The sequence below is a fragment of the Vulpes vulpes genome, chromosome 8 (assembly GCF_048418805.1).
Source record: "Vulpes vulpes isolate BD-2025 chromosome 8, VulVul3, whole genome shotgun sequence".
NCBI lineage: Eukaryota > Metazoa > Chordata > Mammalia > Carnivora > Canidae > Vulpes > Vulpes vulpes.
The window spans coordinates 104,586,418-104,608,430 of record NC_132787.1 but is presented as its reverse complement, the minus strand read 5'-3'; the positions used below and the strand labels follow the sequence as shown (position 1 = coordinate 104,608,430).

The following is a 22,013-nucleotide window of genomic DNA, read 5'->3' as shown; positions in this document are numbered from 1 at the left end:
ATGAGGTCGTTCCTCATGTACTGTTTGAAAACCTGTTTTTTTTTTTTTTAATTTATTCAGTGACACTTTGTTCTCTGTAGAACTCCCCAGGCTGGATGGGATCAACAAGGAGCATTTCTCTCCTGCCTGGACATTCCGCTCCTCGTCCTGGGGCGGGGGGGGGGGGGGGGGGGGCTCTCCGGGGCTTTTCTCAACCCCAGAGCTCTGAGTCGGAGGCGTCAGGGTGAAGGAGGAAGTACAGAAGCAAACAGGGCAGAGGGCATGGGATCGACAGCCACCCTATTTCATATGGTGCAGGAAACTCACAGCAAGGTGGTCTCACAAGATGCAGAAAGAACAGATTACAGCCACCCCATCCGTTGTGGTTCATGGTTACAGTGGTGACCCCCTCCTTGTTTGCTGGAATGAAAGTGACTTCTGAAGTCAGAATCCACCTGATGGGTGGAAGTCCCAGATTGTCCTCTTCACGGCTCTGCGACCTTGGGCAGGATAGACCACTTTCCGACCGTGGTTTCCTTACTTGTACCTGGACGTAGCACCTCCCTCGGAAGGTTCCAGGAGAAAATGGGGCCCAGGAAAAAGTCTCCATGACAGCGCCTTACGCCTGTGAGGCACTTAGCAAGCCTTGGCTTCCTTTCTTGCCCTTCTTTTGTATCCAGGGGAAAAAAAGAGAAGAATCAGTTGCAGAACTATCAATTAGTGAAATAATCAGGAGAGTAGTTGGAGAGAAGATAAATATTCCTATTAGCCGTGACTGCTTATGAATATAGAATTTTCAAGGATCCCATTCTTGTGCTGAAAATGTTAAGTTGGTGGTCACCCAACTATAGACATTTGTCAAAACTCACTGAACTGTGTACCTTAAAGGGATGAATTTTAGTATATGTAAATGATACCTTAAAGATCTTGCCTTTACGAAAAAAGATCCCGTTCTTAATGCCAACAAAGCATATGAAAAATACCCACGTCTAGCATTAAGGGGAAACATGCCTGGTCCAGATAAAGAAAAAAAAAACCCGATATTTAAATTTTTTTGACATTTAAATATTTTGCTATTGTTGTTTCTTCTCTTATTACAAAAGATAGACACGTGACTTGAACCGGTGTCTGTTGAATGCCTACTACGTGCCAGGCACCGTTTCAGGTTCCGAGGATGTTCATGAAAAAAAAAATAACAAAGCTCTTGCCTCAAGGATGAGGCATCTAGTAGGCGGCCAACATGGTAATTGAGCAAATTCCATCATGTTGGGAGGGAGCTGAGCAAGGTAATGGGGAAATGGGGAGGGGGACTTTGGGGGTAGGGGCTTGCAATTTGAGATAAGTTGGTAGTGGCCGACCTCGTTAAGAAGGTGATACTTGAGGGGCGTCTGGATGGTGCAGCTGGTTGAGCCTCTGACTCTTGATTTCAGCTCAGGTCTTGATCTCAGGGTCGTGGGATCGAGCCCCACGTGGGGTTCCACAGTCAGCCGGGAGTCTGCTTGTCCGTCTTCCCCTGCCCCTCCCTTCACTCATGCTCTTTCTCTGTCTCAAATAAATAAATAAAATCTCTAAGAAAAAAAAAAAGAGATATTGGACCAAATGTGGGGACACCTGCCCCGGAGGATGTCCAGGCAGAGCCAGTGAAAGACCCAGGCTGAGAGTGGGCCTCCCAGCCTGACAGGGTAGCCCCGGATCACACTGCCTTATAGTTTCTAGTCTCACGAATGTCAGAAAATGCACGTCTCGTTAAAGTTCAGTATAATGAGACTGTGTTTTTTTACATACTGCGTTGTAACCTGTTTAGCATAACTTACTGAAAACATTCTTCCATTTTATTAAAATCATCCTTTGTGGCCCGATTCTATAGGCTTTAGCTGTATTTCATTCCTGGGCACGTGCTGCTTACTTAACTAACACCCTCCTGCCGTTCAGCGCTTGGTCCTTCTAGAAGGCACCATGGAGAGGTGGGGTGAGTTGTAGAGCATAGGCCACACCCTCCCAACCTGGATGGCCGGTGGGAGGTGGTTGAGCTGAACCACAGCTGAAGCATGGTACCCTGTATGTCCAGACCTGCTGGGCACTCGGGATTTATTCTTTTTTTTTTTTTCTTCCACTGCTTTAGTGCTTCACCGGAGAGGTGTATGGATAGGACTTGAGAATGTCACTGCCCTACGGCTCATGGGTGGATGTGGACTCTGGCACCTGAGTCCCCAGCCATGCCGGATTCCCCATGCACACACATCCTGCCCCTGATGGACACGTCCCCTTCTGGTCCTGTCACGTGCGCTTCCCCCACCCTGAATGCTCTGCACTCCTCCTGGCCCACATGCAAGCCCACATCCTGGAAGGTGCCCTTCATCTCGGCTCACATCATCCCTCCGCCTACCTGAACGGTGTAGGCCAGGGCCAAGTTACCATCACACATGAACCAGGCCTGCCGGCCCCTCTCACTTCTTCCTTTCGGCCCAAGCATTGGGTTTGGCACCAAAGTATAGAGTTATTCGGGTGTTTTCTTCTGTGGAACAGTCAGCCTGGTGTGGAAGGTGAACGGATACACACATGAGCTCATGCACGGTCCTCCTGGGCACAGCAAGCTGCCCTGTGACGGGGCAGGGGCGGCCTGGTGTCTCAGAGGAGAGGGCGTCTGAGCAGTGTGCAGAGACGGGGCTGCAGGAGGGGAGGCGCAGGGCCTCATTGAGCCAAGTGCTCACTTCCAGGCCCTTGGCCTCCTGTCAGTGTGGATGCTGGTGGGCCAGGATGACACTGGTCTTGTTTGGTTTCGGGTCTCTCAGTGGGATTTGTGACTTAGTGGGATCCTGAGGGTGGATTCAGCTGTCTGAATTCCCCAGCATCTGCCAGTGTCGCTTTGCATCTGCCTTGTCCACGCCAAAGATACAATTTCATGTTTGGGTTTTTTGTTGTTGTTTTTAGAGGCTGCTTTGAAGGGAGGTGTGGGACGCATTTGTGTGAATAATCAGCATTTCCAAGGTGCTCAGGGCCGGGGAAATTTGGTTGCAGCTGTGTGTTAAGCCCCTGCCCCCAAAGTAGAGTGCTGCCTGCCAGGACCCAGTGGCTGGGGGGAGGTTGCGGTCTGTTAGGCACCTGTGGTGGAGAACCGTGTCCTTCAAAGTATTTTTGGTCTGGTTATATATGTTAGACGCTCATTGTGAAAAAGGTGAAAAATGCAGAAAAAAAAAAAAAAAAAAAGAAAGCCAATCTAGCCCGCAGTCCTGCAATTCAGAGAAATCACAGCCAACATCTGGGCCGCTTCCTCCGGTCAGTATTTAGTCGCGTCCAGGGCGGTGAAGGGACACAGAGGCACGTCGTGATTGATCCCATACTACTTATTCACTTCATATCCCACCGTTTCCAGTTGGCATCCTGTCCCATTTCCCCGTGTCAATAACAAGTATTTATAGACTTGACTTTTAATGGCAAATCACAGAAGGTTCTGGACATGGACATGATTCAGTTCAGCCTCTTGTTTCATGGGAGGCAAGCCTTGTGCCCGTGGCGGCCTCCTCGGGACATCAGGGGAGCGCGGGGTGTGGGCCTGGAGCCAAGGTTGGGAACTCCCCACCTGCCCGCCTGTCACCTCCCGCTGGAGCACCTTCGAGTCTCCAGTACATAGGCCGTGACCGCAGGCCACCTGCACAAGTCAGGGAGTCCAGAGACCAGATTATCAGTCTAGCTGCTTCTCCCAAACCCTGCCTCCCGCTTTCTGTTTGCAAAATGTCCTTCACTGTGTGTTTCTCAGAAATACTGTGGAGGTGGGCGAGGTGTTAGTTCTGGAGGTTACTCTGATGGTGCGCGGCCCTGGAGGGGGTCTGAGGGTGGCCGCCCAGGAGGGCACACGGACCGGGCTCCGTTCTTGGCCGGCTGGGCTGTGACCTTGCCCTCCCTCTCTAGGGGGGTGCAGAGGGGCCCCTGGCAGTGGCAGCTGAGCAGTGGGCCTCAGGGACAGTGGCATGACCCACCCCTCAGGCCTTGAGCTGTGGGACCCCGGGTGGCCCTGGACGTCTCTCACAGGTGCTCTGTGGCTCTGCCGCAACTGTGTCAACATGGTTACCCGCTGCTGTGCATGATGTGGTACCTACGTCATGGGGTCTGGGGGTAAAAACTGGGGGTGGGGGCATTGCCCACCAGAACCTCTGCTGGGTTAAAGAGAGAGTGGCAAGTAAGATGAAATTTAACAGGGTCAAAGGCCAGCTTTGCATTTTGGTTTAAGTGTAGATTCGTTCATTCATAGTGTACAGGTTTGAGAAGAAAAGAAAAAGACGTGGGAGGCGAGTGCACGCCCCGGAGTCAGCAGCTCTTCCCCGTCAGGCTGCACAGGGTGCATCGCGGCCCCCACGCTGGAATTGGGAGTGCGCCCGGTGGCGTGTGTCCCTTGGGCAAGGTCTCTTTTTTAATATAAAATCTTTTAAGATTTTATTTATTTATTTGACTGAGAGAGAGAGAGAGAGAGAGAGAGCAGCAGGAGCCACAGAGGGAGGGGGAGAACAGACTCCTTGTGGAGCAGGGAGCCTGATGCAGTACTTGATCCCAGGACCCCAGGATCATGACCTGAACCACCCAGGGGCCCCTGGGCCAAGTCTCTTGTAAGGGAAGGTGGACTCCCTGCCCCGGGTCCACCTGGAGGTCCAGACAGGAATTGTAATCACCTCCGACAAGCTCTGCACAATGTTAGCTGCCCTGCACCCCACCAGCCGAAGGGGTCTGTGGAAGCTGGGTGTGCTCCTCTGGTGCTGCTTTTCCCTGGGCCACAGTAAACTTGCAATTAAAAAGAAGCATCCAGCTCTCAGGAAGTGCGTGAGGTGAGCTCCGGGTCTGGAGACACCAGGCTCCTTCGCTCCGGGGCTGGCAAGAAGGTGCCTGGGCAGGTGGGTGGAAAAGCCCCGGGTTTCAGCCTGCCCTCGTAGTGGGCGCAGCGGCCGTGAGAACCAGAGAGGATCTAGGCAGGGGTGCTGCTGTGGGCAGGGCGGGGGTGGAGGGCTGTTTGCGTCTTTAGCAGGCCAGCCCTGCTGGAACAAGCCTGCGGGCGCCTGGCTGTGAGCCTCCCTGACTGTGATCCACCCAGGTGCCTTTCACATGGGAGCTGGGGGCCCTGACCGCAGAGGCCCACTGGCCGTGGTCTGTCTGTAGAGTGCCTGGGCCTCTAGGGCCTAAGTTACCCCAGCCTGGGTGAGGGGCTTCCTACAGCCCACCCCTCTGCCTTTCCTCTCTCTGCATGGCTCTTTTTTTAGACAAGGTCTCTGTTTAGATGTCGCCACCTCCAAGAAGCCTTCCCAGATCCTTAGGTAGGGCTGCAGGCCTCTCAGTGCCCATGGCCGCCAGCGTCCTGCACGTCCCTTGCTCATGGCACAGGTCACATTGCCCTATAATCTCCTGGGGCACTTTCGTGAGCACCTTCAAAGCAGGAATTGTTCTTGGTCACTCTTTGTTGCATTTGTAACACACAGGACAGTGCCTGGCCTCTAGGATTTCCTTTAAATGTATTTCGAATAAGTGAACGAATGCTTAAAGGGGACTTCAGTTCCAGCTCAGAGACCAGCCCATCACCCTGACACCCTGGGCATCTTGTTTGGCCCAGGTCACCTGCGTCACTGCTTGTCCCTGACAGAGGCAGCCCCCGTCCTCTTGGGGGTTAATGGGCAGAACGAGAGGGCCAGGCAGGGGGGCTGCTGCTGTCTCTCTGAGGAGCCCGGGTGCTTCCACCTGTGAAATTCCAGGTAGCCCTTGGCCCAAGCAAGAAGCCACGTGCTGCTCCTTAAAGACCGAATATTGCACTTTGAACAACAGTGCAGGCCAGAGTCCTCTGAGCCCCAGGAGAAGTCTTGCGCAGGGACCTTGAATCTCCCCTCCCACTCAGACCTCTTCCAGCCGCCCACCTTCTCCAGCCCAGGCGTCCAGGTAGAGAGGGCCAAGTGACAGCGTGAATGTGACACTCTCTCTAGACTGCTGTGCATGCTGAATGCTGCATCCGTCCATACCTGTGGTTCGATACCAGGTGTAGATTCTCTTGTTGGGCAGAACTAAGGTGTGGTGTCTAAATGGGGTGTCTCTCCCAATGACAGGACCTAATGTCCCTAGAGCTCTCAAATAGAACATTTGAGACTTTGCAGAAAAGACCCCGTCCTATATGATCTTTAACAAACAAACCGGGCTCAGAAAGAAATGACCACGTGCCAAGTCTTGCACTAAGGCCGAGCTTCCTCAAACGCGTCAGTTGGAGCAGAGGCCCCGGGCAGCATACAGACCCTGGCCAGCATACAGACCCTGGCCCGCGGGGGACGAGCGTAAAGCGTGGGTACCTGCTGTTGCTGCTGAGCGTGGTCTGCGCCAACCGGCCGCAAAGGCTGCACACCTTCCTGTTCCTGCCCGGCCACACAACGGGCCCCGCTGCAGCCGACACCAGTCCTGAACCATCAAAACCTGGCTTCCAAGAGCATGGGGAGTGTGGGCTTGCTTCTGCACGTTCTAGAACAGTGGGCGTGTGGGGTGGCTCTGTGCCCTGCAGGACCTTTGGTGCTTTATTTGGGGGAGGAGTGTGCTTCCATCAGGGAACTCCTGGCTCAGGGCGAGAGTCTGTCACCAGTTGGGGAGCAAAGACGTGACCAACAGGGGAGTGTGTCTGCATCAGGGGCTCTGGCCCTCTGGTGCTGCTGAGGCTCTGGCTGCATCATTCTTTGTTGGGGCGGGAGAGCATTGTAGGGAGGTTCAGGGGCATCGTTGGCCCCCGCCTACTAGATGCCTGGAGATGACCCCCACACTCCAGCTGTAGTAACCAAAAATGTCTGCAGACACTTCCAGATGCCCCAGGGGGGCAAAATCATGCATAGTTGAGAACCACTAAATTATGTATGTTGAGTGTGCAAGAGTGTGCACGTACACACACACAGACACACCCACACATGCCTCTTGGCAGGTAGCTGTGGATGGGCAAGCCTGCTCTATGGTCAAGTCAGCTTCCTGTTACTTGTCCACACTCTTTTTTTTTTTTTTTTTTTTTAAGGGCAGCCCCGGTGGCTCAGTGGTTTAGCGCTGCCTGCAGCCTGGGGTGTGATCCTGGAGACCCGGGATCGAGTCCCACGTCAGGCTTCCTGCATGGAGCCTGCTTCTCCCTCTGCCTGTGTCTCTGCCTCTCTCTCTTTCTCTCTGTCTCTATGAATAAATAAAATCTTTTTTAAAAATTTTATTTATTTATTTATTCATGAGAGACACACACACACACACACACACACACAGAGAGAGAGAGGCAGAGACACAGGCAGAGGGAGAAGCAGGCTCCATGCAGGGAGCCCGATGCGGGACTTGACCCCAGGACTCCAGGATCATGCCCTGGGCCTAAGGCAGGCGCTAAACCGCTGAGCCACCCAGGGATCCCCTTTGCCCACGCTCTTAAAAACGAATTTCCCTTTCATAGACAGCCGAGCAACTGGTGGCCTGCACCCTCTGGGGGCAGAGTAGAGGAGATGGGGACCCCCAGGCTGGGATGTCATTTCTTCAGGCAGGTCAGAAAGCCACTTCTTCCCCCACGGAGGTGGGGGGCTAGAAACCTGCAAGGGTGGTTCTTGCACAGATCTGTTGGGAAGGGGCAAAGCCCATCTGCTCACATCACACGTGACAACTCTGCAAAGAGAAAGTGGTTGGTTTTCACGCTCTACACTGACTCTGGAGCTGTGAGCCCTGGGGTAAGACATCGGTCCTTCTGCTGTCCCTTCCCTCGTGGGGCTACAGACGCAGGCAGCAATCCCAGCAGAGTGTGGTGCTGTGAAAGTGAGCACCTGCCCGGAGCTCCGGGGCCTCTTTGGGGAGGGGTCCAAAGGGTCGTGGGGTTCTCTGGGCACACAGGGGGCGTTCTAGGCAAGCACAATAGCTCGTTTGGGAGGGGTGTTGGCACCCAGATAAACCTCACGGGCTCTTCCCGTCCCAGTTTTGACCTGAGCTGAGGAGACGGGAATCACATAGAAAATTGGAAGCGTGAGGCTATGCAAAGACCCAGCTGGGAGTGGCCTCTGCGGAGCGCCAGTGCGTGAAAGTGCTTTGCAAGTGTTCTTTCTTGCCATCCCCCCAAAAGCCATCAGAGCACCTGGGCCCCCAGAGGGAAGAACCCGACCCAGGGCTGCCCGGTGGTGCAAGGCTAGCTGGGCTGTGATTGATTGGGGTGATTCCTCCCGGGGGCCCCAGTTGGGAGATGCAGTGTCCCACCCAGCCAGAGCCCGGGAGGTGGTCCGGGCCCAGAAGTCTGCATGCGGGCCAGCAGGCCAGCTCCAGGCTGGCGTCCCTGATGGGGACAGTGACTCGGCTCCCTGGGGCATGGGAGCGGTCCGCAGGCTATGCGTAACCGCCAGACACGCTCTGCACAGAAGCCCCGCATCTCCTAGGCCGGGCCGGGCCAGGCTGTGATTTTCCATTTGATGCTGGACTGATGTCACTCGTGGCTGCAAAGTGGAAAGCGGTGTGGGCAGGTGTCGGGCGGGAGCTGTCTACATGCGGAATCCGGCGTCCGCCCCGCAGAGCGGTGTCACAAATAGGATTCGCTGAGCCTTTGGGGTGTTTGTGGCGCAGTGGCTGTTGCAGGAACCCAGGGGCTGCTCATTTGTGGGGAATGAATAATTTATTTGTGTTTTCAGATGACTTATTCCTTCATCACAGAGACGGCAGCCGAGCTCGGCATGCTCCGTCGGCTCCTGAGTAAGTGGCTTTCGCAGGAGAACTAGCCTTAATCCCAGGGCCCTGGGTGCCCGTTTCCCGGCTGGCGGTCACTGGCTGCATTTCAGGGGAGTCAGTCTGCGCCCCTTCTGGGCACTTCCCTTTCTGTGGGGCAGTTGTCCTTTCTCTGCTGGTCACCTGCTTCAGGAAGCACGGTCCCCGAGCATTGGCTGACCCCGGGGTCCTTGGAGTCCACTGGCAACTGGGACATTGAGACCAGCCATGCAGTGAGTTCTGTCTCGGTGGGGCTTTGTTTCCAGTTTGTGTGTGACCGGCTGCAAGCCGTGTGTGGTCACAGTCACCATTGAAAATGTCCATTTTTACAAATGCATGTGCCCCGGTGGCTCGTCCCCACTGCTCCTGAGAGTGGACTTTGTGCTGCCGTCCTTCCTGTCCAGCCTGCCAGGCTGCTCTTGCTCCAAATCCGTGCCCGAGAGCACCACCCCCGTGGCACCCTGTTGCCAAAAGCGACGTGAAGCCCAGTGTTCAAAGGCCTCCGTGTTCTGGCTCTTGTGGTTTCTCTGCAGCCCCATCTCACTTTTTCTCGGGGCTGCCAGCCTCCTGACCATTGGTTAGTTGATGGAGAGCCCCCCACGCCCCAGGTGCCATGCAGGGGGCTTGCTGGAAGACGTGGGAGCACGACCCTGCCCTCTGAGCAGGGACCAGAAGTTCAGCGGGGCCAGGAGCCCCAGCAGATGGGTCACAGGCAGGCCTCCCAGAACCCTGGGGCCCTGGAATGGTGGGGACCAAGCAGGCTTTGTGGGAGGGAGTCTCAGAATTTTTGGCATCTTTAACTTGCCACACATGGCAGAACTGGAGCCTCCAGTGCTAAACTGCAGATGCTGGGGGGCATCTCGTGCCCCCCAGGGGCTTCTGTGGGACCCAGAGTCTGGCTCCTGGAGCCTGGCCTGAGGAGACCACCCTGCAGGCGGCCTGGCCCAGAACCCCTCCATCCACCCACCTCTGCACAGACCCCACCGCAGGCCTGCCCTTTGCACTGGCTTCCACTCTCATTGCTTAATTACACGTAGATACTGAATTGGGCTGCTTTCCTCATTCCTTTGTCGACCCCTGAGGGCAGAGTTTGGTCTCTGGCATCCCTGTGGCCCATGGGGGAAGTCTCCTGCCTGGCTGTGTGACCTTGGAGAAGTGGCTTCCTGTTTCTGAGCCTTGATTTCCCCATCTGTAGTTGGGGGCGGTGACCCCAAGAGTGAGACGAGTGCGGTTTTGCCCAGAGGTCCTGAGCTTTAAACGCCGCATTTAGACTCCAGGGTTAGGCGCAGGGACTGGTAGTGTCCATGTGATTCATTGCTTCCCGAGGGCCGCAGGGCCGCAGGCTCTCAAAAGCAGGAAGCAGCCCCAGAAGGAGAGGTCACTTGCCCCGGGCCACAGGGCAGTACATCAGAGTCCAAATCTGACATGCTTTGGGCCACTTGCACGTGAAGGGGTGCTTGGTGTCCCTCCACCCCCAGCACTCCTTGTGCTCTGAGCATCTGCTGTCCCAGAGGCATCCAGGCGGGCCCAGGGACAACCTGTCAGGGAGTAGGTTTCCCGACCTCTGCCACCTGGCCATGGCCACCGTGGTTATGGGAGCATGGGACTTTGGCAGGTGCCCCTCATGCCCCCTCTGCACACCTGGGCCTCCATCTAGAGAGCAGAGATGCCCCCGTACTACAAGGCTTGGCCCACTGTCACCTGGTGACCTCTTCCTTGGATCCTGCTTAGAGTGACATGCCCCCCTGTTTCTCCCCCCACAGCACCTGCAATATGTGGTATGAGCCACGCAGGAGGGCAGGGCACTGGGTCTGGGGCTGTCTGCACCTGGATGGCCACTGGCTTGTGGGCTGTTGGGTGAGGGATGGAGGAATGCATGGCGGAGAGGGGCAGAGAGGCAGATGGACTGGCCGGAGGCAGCTCCCACCGCAAGTCTGGGACCAGACTCCGTCCTGGCAGGAGCAGCTGCCTGGTGTGGGCAACCCCGGTTGGACACCAGGTTGCCTCCTCTGGGGGTGGCAGCGCCTCACCACAGTTCCCTGGGTTGGAGTCGGGAGCCCACACTCTCCTCCTCTTCCTGGCCCTGTGGCCCCAGGCAGGACCTTGAACTTCTCTGGGCCTCAGCATCCTCAGGCATGAAGCCGGGTCCCCGGGCTGTCACAGAGGCCACCTGGGGTCATGCGTGTGGACCCTTGGCTGCCATTCGCCTGTTGTGCACTTCCCGTGCTCTCCTGTGCCATGGGCTTTCATGGGCAGTACCGACAGCTTGTCCCCAACCCTTTCTCTCTCTTGTCCAACATCCTGATTAACGAAACTCTCAGGGCTTAAGGGAGAGGCCCGTGGCCTGGCTCATGGGACGCATGACTGGCAGGAGTCAGGTGACACACAGCCTGCCCAGCAAACCAAAGTGCATGCATCCCTCCAGGAGTTTGGGGCGGCTCGTCCCTGGCTCTGTGCTCTGGGCCGAGACCCCTCTTGCTCAACTGCAGAATGAAGGGGATGGACAAGAAGCGTGGCTTTGCTCTTCTTTTTCTTCTTTGCCGCTGAACCTTTTCTCTCCCAAGCAGAATCATGGACGAGGTCAGTGGGTGGGGCACGTGAGGTGGCTCTGCAGAGTGGAGGGACAGTTGGGTGCTGGCCTGGGTCCCTGCACCCCAGACTTTCTGAAGGGTGAGGCCTGTTTTCCAGCTGAGCCGGCGAGACACAGGCCCCCAAATAGAAACCAGGGATCAGGTTGGGGTTTCTTGCTCTCCCCTCCCCGGGGTCCACTCGTGTTTCCCCTCTGGCTGCCTCATTGTTGTGATGTTGGCAAAGGCCCACTTTTTCTTCCTCTGTCCGGAACAGGACGCGCCGTAGACGCCGCCCAAGAAGAACACCAGGGCAGGGATTCTGTGGCCTCTGGTCCAGAGGTCAGTGGCATCGGGGAGGCATGGGAGTAGGGGTGGCAGCAGCCGGGCTCAGGAGGCTCCAAGAATTCTGTTAGTGGGCATTGAGCCATTTTATTTTCTTCCCTGAAGAGTCGAGAGTGAACAAACTTGAGTTTTCTGTCTCAAGGAAATGCAGCTGGCGAAGGGACCTCACTTCCTTGCTGCCCTCGGTCCAGGGGCTCTTACAGTCCCTTCCCAGTGCCTGGTATTTTAGCAGCACTCTCTGCTTTTCAAAAATTCTTCTGCCACAACTGTGCTTAAAATCAAATATATATAAAAAAAAATTTTTTTTTTTTAACTGAAAGGCTCAGGTGGGAACATCAAGAGACCCCTAAATGCTAAGCAGTTTGGAATTGAAAAAGTCTGGAATTCCAGCTGGATCCATTTTCAGAAATGTAGTTCACATCCTCTTGTCCTGTAGTTACTCCATGAAAGTAAGATTTCTACAGCTAAACACACGGCGGGAGGACTCAGGCGTGCCGTTACACCCCCAGAAAGATTTAGCACAGAAATCTTAGTCACACAGACCACGAGAGACTCCAAACTCTGGGAAACGAACAAGGGGTGGTGGAAAAGGAGGTGGGCGGGGAGTGGGGGTGACTGGGTGACGGGAGCTGAGGGGGGCACTTGACGGGATGAGCACTGGGTGTTATGCTATGTGTTGGCAAATTGAACTTCAATAAAAAAAACAAAAAGAAATCTCAGTCACAGAGATTGAAGTGAAATAAATCGGCCGTACGTTAAAGGGTCTGAGAAGTCCTGCAGCTTAGACACCAACGTAACTGCGGCACGAAGTAATTTGCACGTTTCTGTGACCGTGGAGCATCTCTTGCCTTCTGCGTCCTGTAGGGCACAACAGCCCAATCTCATTTTCCTTGGAAGGTGTTTTTGGGGATACCGTGTGTAAACGGGAGCAGGGAGAGGAAGACATTTCAGCCTTCACAGGTCCTTCGGCAGAACAGCGAGCCTGGCGGGAGGGGGGGTGCGGGCGTACTTACCTTCTGAAGAGTGACAAGCATCTTACCGTGGCTCCCACGCTGGTGGAAGAGGTGGACAGACTGTCTCCCAGTGGGTTAAAGCCAACACGGGGGATTTAATGCCGCACGGCGCTGAGGGGCCAGGGTCGATGGGTTCGGCCGCGCCGCGCTGCGCCCGTGTGCAGAGCCCCTGTGCGCTGGCGCGGGCCCACCCACCGTGGCCGATGGCAGCAGGCGGCCCAGCCACTCATGTTGTGGGGACAGAGCCCCCTCTGTGGTGCAAAAGGCAGGGGTCCCCATCGGGTGCAGTGAGTTGGGAATGGGGCAGTGTGGACTCCTAAGAGGAACTGAGGATTGTGGCTTTAGGAGGGAACGGGGTGGAAGGGGGGCGGGGGGCACTGTCACAGTGCCAGAACCATCATCTAGGGCATTTCCCTGGTTCCTTTTGGTGCCGTGCTGGCGGGGCTAGAGGGGGGAAGCTGGAGGAGCAGCTCTCGGAACATGCACCAACCAACGCGCAGGACGCCGGCCTGAGCGGGAGGCAGGAGGAGTGGGCTGCACACTGGCCCAGTTCCCCTGTTGCACTGGGCGAACTGGAGAGAGACCCGTCGTCGCTGGGGGGATCAGAAGGCAGACGCTCTTGGAAGAAAGAGCGAGTAGTTTGCACTCGCAGGAGCACCCCGAGGGTCACCCCAGCCCTCCTGGTCTTTGCTGGTCCTCCTTTTCCTTCCAGATCTCGGAGAATCCCGGTCTTTACGAATGATCGCACATGACCCCTGGCCTCCGTGGCTTGGTTCTAAGACGCCCCTTATTTCTGGTGCCTGCTGAGAGGTGGCACACGAATTGTGATTTATTATAAAGGGGGGAGATACTTGCCTTGCAATCCGAGGTGGTAGTCAGTGTGATTTCCCTCCTCCCCGCCGTGACAATCATGGCAGTACGTATGTGTGTGTGCAGGTGCAGTCTGTGTGTGTAAATTTTTTTTTTTTTTTTTTTTTTTTTACCTTTTGACCCCCTTTACACATTTTTCCTGCCCCCTCTCCATTTGCGTCTTGTTACTGGAAGGCAAGCCCTTTGAAGGCAGGGTGCTTGCCAATACTCAGGGATCCCCGGTGGCACAGAGTAGCTGCTCATGCATGGGCTGACAGTGCGGGGAGGGCAGGCTGGGTGCTGGTCCCACAGGGTCCTTACTTTGTGAAAATTCACATCCCCTAGAGCCTCCCTGGACAGATGTGGTGAGGAAGATGGGGTTTTACAAGTGACCCAAAGACATCCTCGGGCTTCCAGAAGTTACCACTGGGCATCAGCCAGGCTGGGGAGTGCTGGGACCTGCCCCAGGTGGGCAGGGGATGGATGCAGGGGTGACAGTGGCTGCTTCGTTATCTTTGCTTAGCTTTTCACTGAAGTTTCACCTGTCTGCATTAAAGTGTGCATTTTCACAAGAGGAGCAGACCTGAGTCCCCTCATGACTCTTTCTTCCTTTTTTTTTTTAATTTAAATTCAATTTGCCAACATATACTATAACACCCAGTGCTCATCCCATCATGTGCCCTCCTCAGAGCCTGTCACCCAGTTACCCTACCCCCACCCCCCCTTTCACAACCCTTTGTTTGTTCCCCAGAGTTAGGAGTCTCTCCCTCTCTAATTTTTCCCCACTCAGTTTCCCCTCCTTCCCTTATGGTTTCTTACATCCCACATATGAGTGAGACCATAGGATAATTGTCTTTCTCCAATTGACTTATTTCTAATCAACACCCCCACCAAGACTAGCTGATCTTGATTTCCACCACCGTGCATTTATTTTGCCTGTTTTTATTCTTTTTTGTAAATGGAATCATACAGTGTGAAGTGTTTTGTGCCTGGCCGCTTCACACAATGTCATGTTTGGAGATTCACCTGTGTTGTGTCACTGAGGTTCCTTCTGTTCCTCCGTGGCCTTCTGTCGTATGGACACACTGTAGTTCATTAATCGATCTGCTGCAGATGGACGTGGGGAGTTTCCAGTGGAGGCTGTTACCAGTCCTGCAGCTACGAGCACCCCTGCATGTTTTTTTTGGTGGACACGTTCCAATCTTTCCATCGGGGGTATAGCAAGAAGTTGAAATCTTAGTTTAATGGGATGTGTGTGGTCATCTTTAGCATGTAAGATGAACAGTTTTTCAGAGGGGTCAGAGATAGGCCCCTTTGGTTTTGTGGCACAATCACAAACACCTGGTCATGGGGATGGCCATGGGAGCTACAATCAAACATGGCACACACTCACCGGAAGTCAGGGATGGGGTGGGCCACCACCGGGTGGCCCAGGTAGCCAGGGAGGGTGCTGGGCAGCGGTCATGGTTGTGCGGGGCTCAGGGTTCACTTAGATGTTCCACTGGTATCTCCTCCAGCCCTGTTCCCTGTTGCGAAATCTGCAGCCTGGGCGACCTCACATCTGCAGGACATGCAGCCCCTTAGTGCTTGAACTGAGCCGTGGAGGAACATGCCTCTACTAAGTGGTGGTTGTGTGAAACGTCTGCATGAAAGTATTCTGTGAGCATCTGCCCTGAGACTTGGGGACCGTGGTGGGATTAGTCACCTCCGAAATAGTCATAATCTGCAGTCATCTCCGAAACAGTCATAATCCAAAACCCATCCATCTTGACTTCAGACCCCACTCTATTTTTCTCCCTCGAGGACTTTGCTCTCTAATTAAGTTAGATTTCAGGATATATTAAAATAATTTGTCAGCTCTGGAGCACACATCCGCCCCTGGTGGGAGCCGGCAGGAGAGGCGCAGAGCACAGTCGGGGTGGGGGAAGCCTGCGCCTGGGTGTGAGGAGGCATCGGGCACGGAAGGAAGATGCTTTTCTAGCTGTTTTCCCCAGGACTGGCCAGTGAGGACAGTGGGTGCTGAGTCCCTCAGTGCCTGGGTCCAGGAACTGGCCCCCGAGAGGCCCCAGAACTGTAATTCCTTCGGTGGTGCCCACAGTGCTCTGGGGTGGCCGCCTGGGCCATTTCAGGAGCTGAGTTGAGCAGCCAATGGAACCTCCATCCCTGAGTGTGTGTCCTAGGGACCCCACCCCCCACCCCACCCCTCCCTGTGCTGGGCTGGATCACCCCCTTGGCTGCAGAGACAGCACTTGTGTCTGTGTGCCCAGCCCTGACATCTGGCGCATACCTGGGTGTACCCCACTGGCCGTGGGCTCCTCAAGAGGGGGGCTGTGGTCCCCACACCTGACACACGTGTTGGGTTCACAGCATGCATCTGGAACACATACTGCATCAGTGGGTTGGGGGGGTGTCTCCATGGTGGTTTTGCACCTCCACCTGCAGCGCGTTCCTAGGGGCCACATCCCCAGACCAGAGGCCACTGGGTTCTGGTGGCAAGCTGGGGTGACAAGAACTGAAGCACCAGCCCTGGGAAGCCCTACAGTTTGCCAGCCTGCTCTTTACCCTTCTGTCCAAAGACCCTGACTTAGATTCCTTTTTTGTCCCCCCAACAGCTTTTTTGAGATGTAACTCACACGCCGTATAATTCATCCATTTAAAGTACACAAGGCAGTGGGTTTTAGTACATTTACACATATGTGCCACCATCACTACAATTTTAAAATATTTCTATCACCCTGAAAGGAAACCCCATACCTTTTAGCTCTCATCTTCTATCTCCCCACCCCCCAGCCTAAGCAACCATGAATCTACCTACTGTCTCTATAGATTGCTTATTCTGGATATTTTATATTTAATGAGATCATGTCATATTTATCCTTCTGTGTCTGGTTTCTTTTTTTTTTTCTTTTTCTTTTTAAAGATTTTATTTATTTATTTTGAGAGAGAGAGTGAGAGGGAGAGAGAGAGCACGAGCAGAGGCAGAAGGAGAAGGAGAATCAGACTCCCCTGCTGGGCAGAGAGCCTGACGTGGGGCTCGATCCCAGGACCCGAAGATCATGATCTGAGCCAAAGGCAGATGCTTAACCGACTGAGCCACCCCCACGCCCCTGTGTATCTAGTTTCTTCACTTAGTGTAGTCTTGTCAAGGTTCATCTATGTTGGAACAGGTGTCAATACTTCATTTCTTTTTTATGGCTGAATAATACTCCACCATATGAATATACCACATTTTGTTCTCATTCATCTGTCGATGGACATTTGGGTTGTTTCCACCATTTCATTGTTATGAACAATGCTGCTGTGAACATTGTGTATGAGTCTTTGTGTGGCCATAGGTTTTCATATCTTGGGAATATACCAAGACATGAGTTTCTGGGTTACATGGCAACTATATGTTTAATCACTTGAGGAACTCCCAAACTGTTTTCCACAGCAGCTCCACCATTAAATTCCCAACAGCAGTGTAGGAGGGTTGTGATTTTTCCAAATCCTTGTCAACGCTTGTATCGCTCTTTTTGATTCTAGAAATCTTCGTGGATGTAAAGTGGTATCTCATTGTGCTTTTGATTTGTGTCTCTCTAATAACTAATGATGTGGAGCATATTTTCATGGGTTTTATTGGTCTTTGCATATCTTCTTGAGAGGAATGTCTCTTCACATCCTTTGCCCATACTTAATTGGATTATAAGTCTTTCTATTGAATTGTAAGGGTTCCTTATGTATTCTAGATACAAGTCCTTTATCAGTTATAAGATATGCAAATATTTTCACCCATTTTGTGGGTGGTCTTCTCATTGTCTTGTCTGTATCCTCTGAAGCACCGGTCTTAAATTTTGATGAATCCCAATTTATTTATCTTATCTAGTTATTTGGGCTTTTGGTGTCATATCTAAGAATCCTTTGCCAAATCCAAGATTATGAAGATTTAGCCTATGTTTTTTTCTTCTTTTCTCATCTTGTACTTTTTTTCTTGCCTTTTTGGCCTGGTTAGAACTTCTAGTAGATTGTTGAATAGAAGCGGTGAGAGCAGGCGTCCTTGTCTCATTCCTGATCTGAGGTAGAAAGCATCTATCTCGTCTTTCACCATTAAGTGTGATGTTAGCTGTGAGTTTTTCACAGATACTCTGTCAGGTTGAAGAAGTTCCCTTCTACTCCGAGATTATGTAGTGTTTTTGTTATGAAACTGTTGGATTTTGTCAAGTACTGTTTCTGCATCAGTTGAGATAAGCATGTGACTTTTGCTTTTTATTTTTGTTGTTATGATGTACTACGTGCATTGATTTTCAGATGGTAAACCAATCTTGCATTCCTGAGATAAATTTCACTGGGTCAGGGTGTATAATTCTTTCTATTCTTTATGTTGCTGGATTTGGTATGCTAGTATTTTGTTGATTTATCTGTTTGTTTTTGCATCCATGTCCATTAGGGACACTGGTTTATGCCTTTCTTCTCTTGTGAAGTCTTTCTGATTTTGATATCAGGGTAGTACTGACAAGTTGGGAAGTGTTCCCTCCTCTATTTTCTTTTCTTTTCTTTTTTTTTTTTTTTGGAAGAATTTATGAAAATTGGTATTGATTCTTTAAATGTTTGTAGGATTCAGCAGTGAAGCCATCTGGTTCTGGGCTTTTTTGTGTGTAATATATTGATTACTAATTCAATCTGTTGCCTTGTTATAGGCATTTCAGATTGTCTCTTTATTTCAGATTGTCTATTTTTCTTGAGTAAGGACTGGTAGTTTGTGTCTTTCTACTGGCTTAGATTTATTTATTTATTTATTTATTTTTGAGATTTTAAAAAATGTATTCCTGAGAGACAGAGAGAGGCAGAGACATAGGTAGAGGGAGGAACAGGTTCCCTGTGGGAAGCCCAATGTGGGGCTTGATCCCAGGACTCCAGGATCACGACCTGAGCAGAAGGCAGACGCTCAACCACTGAGCCACCCAGGAGTCCCATAGTGGCTTAGATTCTTATAAGTCTGTTCCTTCTGCTCTTTCAGTCACTGTTGACACGTGAGTTCTTCCTATGTGCCAAGCATTTTGTGCATTAGCTCATTTAGGTGTTACAAGAACTTGATGAACTAGGTAGGGTGATTATCATCTCCATTTTACATACCTAGGAACTGAGACAGAGAGAAGTTAAACCATGGGTCAGGGGCCCACAGCCAGGCAGTACTATTGCCTTCTATTATTGCCAATACTGCTACTACTGCCAATACTATTGCCTAATCTACTATTGTAGAGCTAGGGTTGGAGCCCCGGCAGTCTGGCCACACAGCCCTCTGTGCTGTCCTTCTCTCTGCTCTCCTGAGGCCTTGCTTTGTGCTCGGAGCTGGGAGAGTACAAGAACGGGTCAGACCTGCTCTGACCTGCGCAGGTCACTCTCTGGAGGCCCCCAAACCTAAGAGAAGGAGCTGTCTTATGTCTAACATGAGCAAGGGGCTGGGGAAGTTGGGGTGTCAGGAAGGGCCCCATGGAGCAAGCGATGTGTGAAGCAGGCTTTGAAGGAGGGTCCTGTGCAGGGGTGCATGAGGCTGAGGTGTGAGTGTGCCCCCTCCCGGGCTTCTGTCTCTCACATCTCCTCTCTCCCAAGGGCTCGGCCAAAGGGCCTCACAGACAACATTACCCTGGATGCTTATGTGCTCTCCCCGCCCTCAGGAGTTGGGAGCAGTGGGATTGTGTCCACTATGTCTATTGGAATCACCCAGGCCTCGGCAGTCAGCTCTTCTGGAGAGGAAGAAGCAGACCATTTGCAAAACAATTGCTAGACAGAAATCAGGAGCAACCAGACATAACTCAACATAATTATTTCTGCATAATGACTTCTGCTACTTGATTCAGTCTTGAGCAATGACTGTAATCTTTATCTGTCACAGGAAAGCTGGTGGCCGGGAAGCCCCTGTGGCTTAGCGATAGAACCAGAAGGAAATTTGCAATTTGAGTTAATGGAGTGTTCCCGAGCAGCCAGGGAGCCAGAGCCTTCAAGGCCTCTGCAATGATGGACCCCCTTCTGCTAGGATGCCTGATGTCGGAGCTCATCCCTGAGGGGGGATGCAGCCCACGGGCTTTGTCCAAGAGGGGGAAACAGAATGGCAGAGATGACAGGGCATGCCCAAGTCACAGGGCCACTCAGCAGCAGACACACACCCAGAACCAGAGCTTCTCCTCCTCTGCTCTACTGCCACCCAGTACTTTCCCCGGAAGAGCTGGTGTGTGTCTCAGTGAGACAGGAAGGGCTGTGGCCTCCCCAGAAGGTGTCTGTGTGGACTAGCAGTATTCTCACCTGGCACTCCTGACACTGAGCTGGTCACTGAGCATGTTGATTGTTGAGGACTGCCCCCAGGAGGCTGGAAATGGTAGGGCCTTATAGCGGACAGCCGGCTCACCTGCACCTGAGCGAGGTCCGGTGGCACTAGTCACGCAGTGTGGCGTGTCTGGGAGGGCAGGGTCCCACTAAGAGGGCTGAGGGCTGGGGGAGCACCTGCTCTGGCTCCAGAGCCCCCCTGGCCCGAGGGGGTGCTTGCTCACTGCATTCCCACCGTCTCCTGAAAGCTCCTGTAACTAATGGAAAGAACAAGAATGGGTTTAGGAGTTGGCATTTTTGCCATCCCTCTTAGCCACGTGTGACCATGGCAGGTGTCCCCAAGTATGTTTGCTCCTCTGTGAACTGGGCGTCAGAATAGGCCCTCTGTGCCAGGACCATGAAAAGGGTAGGATGATAACATTGTGCCCCGACACAAAGCTTCCTGTACATTCTGCTGCTGGCTACTGCTGGGTTTGGCAAAGGCAACCCCGGGGAGGACCCTTGACCCTATCTGGGCCTGATTTCCCCGAGTGTCAAAGCAGGGCTTACAGAGCTGCAAGATGGCTTAGCCAAGATCATGGACTTGAAAGCACCTAAAAAAAATACAGGATGAGGGGAGCACGGAGCACTTTTAGGGCAGTAAAACGTCTCTCCGTGATACTGTAATGGTGGATACACATCATCATACCCTTGTCCAGACCCACAGAAGGTATGCCACCAAGAGTGAGCCATGTGAACTATGGATTTGGGGCGATAATGTGTGTGAGAGTAGGTTCACAACCGTGGTAAATGTGCCCTGGTCTCTAGTGGGGTGTGTTGATAATAGGGAAGGCTGGGCATGAGGGGGCGGGGGCAGGAGCTCTGTGCTTTCTGCCCAAGTTTGCTGTGAACATTAAACTGCTCTAAAAAGAAAGTCTGTTTTTAAAAATATACATTATATGATGAAATAAAATGTATACATAAAATATTTTATATATGCACATATATATGTGTGTATATGTACGTGTGTGTGTGTGGTGCTGTCTAAAAGTACAGTGACCTTCCAGTGAGAATTTCTGGTGGGAAGATGTATGGCTTTTCTACTCGAGGTCTTAGATCCCAGCAGTGAGTCTAAATAATGTAGTTGGCTTATAAGTTCTATATTGGTGGAAAAGGACAGAATTTTCTAGTAATGTCCATGTGATGCATCTGGGGGCCTTCATTGGTCAAACATCGATTACTTATCGAGTGCCACTTGCGTACCTGCGGCACAGAGGCAGAGACAGTGCTGCCCCGCCGTCCTGGAGCTCAGAGGCCACTGGAGGAGATGCAGCACCTCGTTTTGCAGGAGCAAAGGAGCGAGGGGAGCCCTGTTGGCATCTGCACCCTACCCTACAGAAAATCACCCTGTCAGATTTTTCTGGGTCAAATGAGCCACTCCAGCGAGTGGGTATAAATCATGATCATTGCAGGAGATCACCATGTGTTATAATAAAATAGCCAGGACATGCGTTTAGGAGGAGGGGTGGGCTCTCAGGTGAAGAGACACATGACAGGGGCTTGGGGGGTGAGAAGGACCCGGCCAGAGGGGAAGGCGGGTAACCCTTCCGGGGTGTGAGAGCCCGGCACTGTCCAGGCTCCATTCTGGCTCTGTCACTTGGAAGACACACGCCCTTGAGCAAGTAGTTAGCTTCTCTAAGCCTCAGTCTCCACATGTGGCAAATGGGGTTCATCATTATGCCTGCCTCATAGGGCTGCTAGGAGGATTGAATTGGATAGTGACGTAAACGTATAGGAAGCTTTTGGGGGGCACCCGGCGGTGTAGGGACGGTGACCATGAGACTATTATAATTACACACCACATACACGGTGCAGCTCGTTCACAGAAGGGAGTGAAAGAGGCGGTCAGCCATCCATCAAGCATGAGGCAGGGTGTGTGGAATGTGTGGAGCTGGCGGTGATGGTTAAAGATGGGGAAAGGGAGTGGTCGGGGCACCCAGGATGCCCACCGTGCGTGGAGTTCTCTTCTCATAGTGACTGTGTGACTCTGTGAGCCGATGCCTAGAGGTCGGTGATGCCTTCTGACCGTTTTTGCATGCAGGGCTGGGAACTTGGCTGGGGGAGCTCCCATGAGCCCGCCCTGGGCTGGGTCGTGGTGTGCACAATCCCCTGGGCCCTTACAGTGACCCTGTGGGGTCACTGTCGCCAGCAGCCTGGTGACAGGCCACAGTGACTCAGTGATGCTGCCAGTGCTCAGGCTCTGGGTGTGAAG

The 22,013-nt window shown here is 52.9% G+C and overlaps 1 protein-coding gene across 6 annotated transcripts in view; it reads left to right on the top strand.

Moving 5' to 3' along the window:
• Positions 1-22,013, top strand: part of HPCAL1 (hippocalcin like 1) — a 113,751-nt gene that overhangs the window by 65,204 nt on the left and 26,534 nt on the right. The window contains exon 1 of one of the 6 annotated variants that reach the window (XM_072767724.1): positions 8,623-8,676. The exons of the other annotated variants lie outside the window; for them this stretch is intronic. The gene's annotated coding sequence lies outside the window, so the exon portion shown is untranslated. Of the gene's footprint in view, positions 1-8,622; positions 8,677-22,013 lie in introns of those variants that run through there. 6 annotated transcript variants of the gene reach the window in all.